At 36.1% G+C, this 7,869-nt stretch overlaps 2 long non-coding RNA genes across 3 annotated transcripts in view; both read left to right on the top strand.

The window, feature by feature from the left end:
* Nucleotides 1–3,168: 3,168 nt before the first annotated feature.
* Nucleotides 3,169–7,869, top strand: part of LOC113660857 — a 34,893-nt gene continuing 30,192 nt past the window's right edge. The window contains exon 1 of one of the 2 annotated variants that reach the window (XR_007140957.1): nucleotides 3,169–3,251. This is a non-coding gene — a long non-coding RNA (uncharacterized LOC113660857). The remainder of the gene's footprint in view (nucleotides 3,252–7,869) is intronic. The other variant, XR_007140958.1, reaches the window with a different exon arrangement.
* On the top strand, nucleotides 4,071–7,828 carry LOC125141536. The gene is made up of 2 exons (XR_007140954.1): nucleotides 4,071–4,556; nucleotides 7,680–7,828. It is a non-coding gene; the product is annotated as an uncharacterized LOC125141536 (long non-coding RNA).

Below are 7,869 nucleotides of genomic sequence, written 5' to 3'. Positions count from 1 at the left end.
TTAGAAATTAGTAATTAGAAATCCTCAAAGCTATGCTCTAAATGTACTGGAAAGCCCCGACAGATTGAGTGGAGCTCATAACAATAGCAAATGGGAACTATATCTGGACTGAAATTTTCAACAAGCACATATGGGTTTGATGGTCAGCTGTCCAGTCTTTTGGTGTAATATATTTAAGCATGGCATATCTTATTATTTTCCTCGTCTAGTATATGTCTAGAATTTCTGTCTGCCATTTCAAAATTGTCTTCACACCCTTTGGCCTTGCTTTAATCACATCACAAACTGCCAGTCTTTATCTGTTATATACAGGACACACCCAGAGAATCCATTTTGCTGAGACAACACCCAGAAAATACCAAATGTATCATGGATCTATACTGTATAACACTTGAGAACCACTATGATCATAGAACCACAGTTAAACATTAAAGGTAGTTTACTCTACTATTTAATATAATAACATGCATTAATTCAAGTCAATAAGCAACCTGGTGCAGACAGTACAAGACAAAAGACAAAAAGACAGTGCAGGACAAAAGACAATACACAAACAACAATACCCAAAAGCAGCACTATTCCAGTGTACATACTGTATGTTCTATAGTACACATGCAAGAAACCCTGGAATGAACACAATATAGTAGCAGCAATATGATAGAGATTAAAGTGAGGTTTCCTTGACCAAGTGGTAGACAGGTATCAAGAAGTAACTTATCATAATTTTGATATGACACTTTAATCTTGTCTAATAATCAATCATACAGCTTATAATATGATTATAATGAAATATAATTCTTCATAATATTTGGTTGTCTTTCAGCTGCTCAGCATACATTTGATTTGACCAACATTTTGCACTGGATGCACTTTCTGACGCACCCCCCAGGCTTGGGGAATATTCAAATACATCTTTCATAAACCCATCTAGCTACCAGGAGATAACCAAAGTATTTGACTATACAAAAAAACTAAACCCTTGCATAATTTGCATTAGGTTTTGCATGGCAGATGGTTGAATGCAAGCAAACAAGTACTGACAGAAATATTATGAAATCTAATGGTAGAAAGTAACTCTAATAAGAACGAAGTTAAACACTGCAACATCTTTCTTCACACAGTAACATGCCTTCTATACTCAGTAACACATAGTGTTAAATAAACACAGCTGCTACATTTTTGCCATTTTGCAGATGCCCTGATTCAAGAGCCAGCTTACATTCATCACATATAATATATAACTTAGGGTTTGAAAGGCCTTGCTCAAAGGTAGTGCTCAGAACTATAGGGCGAGCTACCACTTCCCTGTATGTACCCTATTCACCAATCTGTCAAAATATATCCTATTGAAATTCAATACATTCAATTTGGGGTAAAATATAAATTTGTGGCCAGACTGCAAATTATCCAAATTAGATTATCCAGAGTGGAGTTATAGAAGCGCTTTTGAAGACTTTTCAAAATAATACATGGAAAGAGGATACTGGTTCACTGTCTAGTCTTGGGGGGGTTATTAAATGTTTAATAACATTTGTTATTAAAAGAGATAAACCAACATGAAGACCTGAGAGCTGTCTACAAGAGAAATACAAGCTATTTTGTATCTTAGAAATAAGGAAATTTATTTATAGTTGAACCTCTGCCAAAGTGATGGAAAGACCAAAGTGTGGAGGAAAAAAATGTTTATGATGATTAAACTATTGATGGTAGCAACAGAAACATTGTCTGAAATGCATCCAATCTAATTAAAAAGCACTTAATCATGCATCAAGGCAATGACCCAAAACACACCTGTCAAAGTTTAGACTGGTTGAGTCAGACCTTAAACCAACTGAGCAGCATTTCGCCTCCTGAAGAGTGCCAGTATTTTTGCTCAGTGTTGTAATAAAGTCTAGAAAGCAATACTTGAGTAAAAGTACAAGTATCGTACTAGAAAAAGGACTTTGGTAGAAGTGAAAGTTACCTTTAGAATATTCAGAGCCGATCGGCCCTATATGCACACTACGCAAGTTGCGTAGGGCCCCCGCAAATTACGCAGAAGGCCCCCGCCTCCCTGCCTCATTTTACAGCACGTGCTAATGTTTACTGTGTAGCATGGGCGAGGCTAAACAAGGAGCTCAGCACCCCTACAAATTTTATTGTCCGTCACTGCTGTCGAGTATGCCCAGGACCTGAGTGACTCGTCCATAGTCATAAACGAGGAGAAAGTAGTGCCGGTTTCAATGTTCGACGCATGCAGTTGTTTATTTACTGCTAAGGCGTGAAACAAAACAGCAGCACGGCAAAAAAAAAATGCGGTACCTGTGTAGTGCGTACGTGTGTTCCTGCTGGTAAAGTTTATCATTCATTTGATACGCATTTTAACAATCGGGAGTCGTGTAAACATGATGTCACTTGCGGTCTTTTCTGGTCAGTCGTCATGGACACACAAAGCCCTGGCATTTGGACCAGAGTGAAATAAACGACAGACATATCACTGTATACCACCAGTATGTGAGAAAACACTCACTCACTTTGCTGTATTATTCATTCCACACACAGATGGGCCCCGGGAGGTCAGGATCGGCTCTGAAGATATTACTCAAGTAAAAGTCTTAAAGTATCTGATATTTACTGTACTTAAGTATCAAAGTAATTTTCTGATATTTCATGTACTTAAGTATTTGAAGTAAAAGTAAAAAAGTTAAATTTTAGTGATTTTCGGTAGGAATAAGAGGGCACTTAATCCGGTAGGAAGAATCTTTCATTCCAATGTACAGGAACAATTTCTTGCAAATACGGCCACGGGTGTATAACGTTATCTTCTTTGCCCCTGTTCACCATATCGTCAGGTGTGGTCGTCTACGACAGGGGTGGCAAACCCGCGGCTCTTTTGCCCAGTTTCATGTGGCTCTTACATTCAATAAAAATTGGGTGATCTGCCACTAAAGGTGACATTTATTATGTTAATAAAAGGTGTTAATTTATTTATGTTATTAGTTAAGCCATAGAAAGGCAGAGAGGGAACATATATTTTGTTTGGGGAATTATTTGATTGTTGCTATCGAGAACACTTCTGCATTTAGTGCCCCCTGAAGCGTTGCTAATCGAGACACTTCCGGTACTACATGCAGAAAAGACGCACGAGGTACGCGCTAGTGATTGTCTGTACAAGATGCACTTGAAAGAAGTTAATATTGCTGTTCTTGTTTGAAGAGGAAGAAACAGTTAAAACTCAAGTTTATTCCTCTTGAGTTAGAGAGGCCAATGAGGTATGTTGTTAATTTTTTTATTTTTTTTTGTATATAACTGTGTTTATGTATAATTTGCCAATTTAAGTGTATTTCTCACTGATGAATGTGCACTTTACTGAAGTAAGTATGTAGAATGTCATTTTTGATTTGGTTTTGAGACTTGTGAATTCTACATTTGTTATTAAAAGAGATAAACCAACATGAAGACCTGAGAGCTGTCTATAAGAGAAAACAAGCCATTTTGGATCTTAGAAAATAAGGAAATGCTCTTTTATAGTTGAACCTCTGCCAAAGTGATGGAAAGACCAAAGTGTGGAGGAAAATTTTTTTATGATGATTAAACTATTGATGATTCGCTTCGCTTGAGTTCAATACGGTATTTTTGTCAAACACGAAAAGTGGGATGAAAATACCTCAAGTTTCCCAGTAGGAGGCAAGATCATTGAGTAAAGAATTTTGTGTCAAGTTCGCTCTCAAAATGGCAGGGAAAAAAAGGTGATGTTCATGTGTGCCCATGTGTATGATGTGGCTCTTGCGTAACACAGTAAAAAATGTGGCTCTTGGTCTCTGACCGGTTGGCGACCCCTGGTCTACGATATCGGGAGGTCGTCCAGTAGGTGCTTCCATGGAGGTTTCAGTTGTGCTTCCCCCTCTTTTTGGCAACATTACGCTGAAATACAGTGCGGAGCTGCGTAATGCAATCTAGGAGCAGTGATTTGCCAAACCTCCCTTATTGCAGTCGCACATATTTCTTCTGATTTTATTTTACGAGTAATGAGTAACGAAGATGCTTAGTGGAAATATAGCGGGGTAAAAGTATACATTTTATCTAGGAAATGTAGTGGAGTAAAAGTGAAAGTTGACATAAATTTAAATAGCGAAGTAAAGTACAGATACGTGAAATTTGTACTTAAGTACAGTAACAAAGTATTTTTACTCCGTTACATTACAACACTGTTTTTGCTCAATAAAAATTGGGTGATCTGCCACTAAAGGTGACATTTATTATGTTAATAAAGGTGTTAATTTATTTTATGTTATTAGTTAAAGCCATAGAAAGGCAAGAGGGAACATATAATTTTGTTTCATTGGGGAATTATTTGATTGTTGCTATCGAGAACACTTCTGCATTTAGTGCCCCCTGAAGCGTTGCTAATCGAGAACACTTCCGGGTACTACATGCAGAAAAGACGCACGAGGTACGCGCTAGTGATGTCTGTACAAGTTGCACTTGAAAGAAGTTAATATTGCTGTTTTTTGTTTGAAGAAGAAGAAACAGTTAAAACTCAAGTTTATTCCTCTTGAGTTAGAGAGGCCAATGAGGTATGTGTTAATTTTTTATTTTTTTTGTATACAACTGTGTTTATGTATAATTTGCCAATTTAAGTGTATTTTCTCACTTGATGAATGTGCACTTTACTGAAGTTAAGTATGTAGAATGTCATTTTTGATTTGGTTTTGAGACTTGTGAATTCTACATTTGTTATTAAAAGAGATAAACCAACATGAAGACCTGAGAGCTGTCTATAAGAGAAAAACAAGCCATTTTGGATCTTAGAAAATAAGGAAATTTCTTTTATAGTTGAACCTCTGCCAAAGTGATGGAAAGACTATTATGACTATTACTACTACTATTTATGATGATTAAACTATTGATGGTAGCAACAGAAACATTGTCTGGGAATTTTAAAGAGAAATGCATCCAATCTAATTAAAAAGCACTTAATCATGCATCAAGGCAATGACCCAAACACACTGTCAAAGTTTTAGACTGGTTGAGTCAGACCTTAAACCAACTGAGCAGCATTTTGCCTCCTGAAGAGTGCCAGGATTTTTGCTCAATAAAAATTGGGTGATCTGCCACTAAAGGTGACATCCTCAGAGTTGTTTAACAAATCTAGATAGCTGAACTGGAAATGAAAATCCGTATCAGAATTTCAGCTCTCTCATATTTATCTTTTCATTTCAAAGACAAATTTGTAGTCTAAAGTAACTCTCTGTGCTGCAGGCATAACCCATGATGTTCATTTGCAATGTGTCCCATGACAAAGATTACTTGTGAGTAGTGTAACCATGAGTATGCTGATTCTTTCTATGCAGTCTTGTGAAACACAGACAATCTTTATTTATATTTTCCATGTGCAATCTTATTTTGGAATCTGTTGCGATTTCCTAATAAGAGAGAGGTCACTGGACTTTAGGGCAGCATGGCACATTCGTAAATCCACTAGCACTTACAGGTGAACCACACACAGACCATGTAAACACCATGTGACAACAATAATATTCTCTGTTTATGGTTTATAGGTTGTTAAATCATATGACAAGACCATCAGAAGATTAGAGCCTAGACCATTGCCACATTAGTCTAGATCATATGACTTTTCCTGTTTTTTCTGTTGATTTATAATGTTCCCTAATTCCTGATCACTTCTTTCTACACGGCATCAACTAAGTTGTTTATAAAAGGCCTACCTTAGTAAATAAGACATACAAGTAAAATGATTTTTTCTTTTGTTACATTCTGAAAATTTAAATACAAAACAAACAACCAAAAAAAAAAAACAGACCAACTCCCCTGCTTTCTAGTATATATTTTTTACTTTGCTTTCATACAGTGTGTATGCATACAGTGCTTTCATACAGTGTGTTTGTTATATTACAGTGTGTTCATTGCTGTGTGTGTGCACTTTGGATGGTCAAATGCAGAGAACAAATTCTGAGTATGGGTCACCATTCTTAGCCGTATGTCACTTCACTTTCACTTTAAATATTTGGCCTTGACTTACGCTTTAGAATGTAAAGTTAAAGACTTAAGTTAAAATATAATTGCTACCATAAGGCCCTTGCTTGGTGGGCCAACATTTATTCTAATGTTCCGTCTAAAGCAGTGGTCATGCAGGCCTGGGCTGGCACGTTAGCTCTTTGGGTGTAACTTGTGCTACACTAACCTCCACCCTGCAAAATCCTAAACTCAGTATCCATAACAGGACCTCAACCTTCAAACCGTGAAAAACAATCCAGCAATGAATATTTCAATCAAGCTGATATTCAAGTTCTTAAATGATGTTGTCAACTATTTATTTTTATTTTTATTTTGATTGAGCCATGCAAGCACACTGTATTCCAGTTGACAACCCAACAGCAGGATAATTAGGTAAAGTGTAGTTCTTTGTGGTCTTACTTGTCCACACACATTCAAGTAGGACTTGTTCACAATAATACAGGAAACTTCTACAATAAAAACCTAAATAAATGTCCAAATTAAACTATATAAAAAAAATAAAATGAAGGAACTGGAATCTATGAAACCCAACACATGACTATAATATTCTCTATTATTGCTTAGAAATGGTCTTTGCCTCATTAGACAAGGCAAGGCATCAGATTAGTTTTACACACAGTCACATTACACTAGATCATATGACATTTCCTCATATGACATTTCGCAGTGTCCTAGATTTTGTTGCTTATGTTTCCTGGCAGCACATCATGTATTTCCACATTAGACTTAATTAAAATGTTTCTTAAACACAGAAATGTATAAATCATGACACTGTAACTCATCATTAGTATTGAATCAGCACCACTGTAGCCAAGTTAACCGTGACAAGTTACTGTCTATAATTTGTAGTGTTCAGCAGCTGTCCTCATTTGGAAATAGGTTACTAAATTTCTTGAACATGTGTTTCTCAGTATAATAGTCTTAACTTTATTAATATTACAATTACACAAGCAGAATTCCTCAATGATTTCTAAAGATTAGGTTTATTTCAGAGCGCACAGAGAGCACTAGAATATACAACATCACAAACTTGAACAATTAATACCATTCAAATACAAAAACTATAATTAGCTGTCACAAAGAAGCCTTTATAAAAGTGTTTGCTGAGAACAAAGTAAGAGTTTCAAGACTGTATTACTCTGAAAGGAAAGGTGTCTCTGATATACTAATCCAACCACATTGTAAGAGTGCTAATAAAAGAATGATGCCAGTCTTTCCATGTTTAATCTCAAAACATCCGTAAGTTGCTTACTTTCATATAACTTTCTTATGGCAATAATTACAGAGTTTAATATTTATTCTATAGTTTTTATTAGCAGTAGCCACTGTATGAATTAGTATGCTTTTACTGTACATATGCAGTGTTTACTGAAACAGGTTTTGTGGTGTGTCCACTCCACACATACACACCTAGAGTGGTATATACGGTGGATGTATTTGCAAAACATTGTAGACTGGTTATGTATATAATCATTCAAAGTGATTTATTTAGCTCCCCAATCTCTGTGCTTGGGTAATATTGATGATTCCTGCATGCATTAAGCAACAGTTCATCTATCGTTATCTCAGTCTCGTTTTCTGACTAATAGAAAAAATAGTTTTACAAGATTTTACTTCATTCTACTTAGCCAACTTGTTTTCTTACTTACTTTTCAATTTAGTTGGGGCAGTGGTGGCTCAACTGGTTAAGGCTCTGGGTTGTTCATCAGAGGTTCAGACATCAGAGATATTTTCTAATACTGCTTCCTACAATGTAACATCAAGACAGCCATACATATAATACACCACTGGAAACCTCAACTCAACGCTCTCTACAACTCTGAAACACTGCAAAGGTCGGTATGCTTATGT

This window comes from Tachysurus fulvidraco, chromosome 6, assembly GCF_022655615.1.
Source record: "Tachysurus fulvidraco isolate hzauxx_2018 chromosome 6, HZAU_PFXX_2.0, whole genome shotgun sequence".
Taxonomy (NCBI): domain Eukaryota; kingdom Metazoa; phylum Chordata; class Actinopteri; order Siluriformes; family Bagridae; genus Tachysurus; species Tachysurus fulvidraco.
The sequence above is the reverse complement of the archived record's forward strand: the minus strand, read 5'-3'. Positions and strand labels throughout refer to the sequence as shown.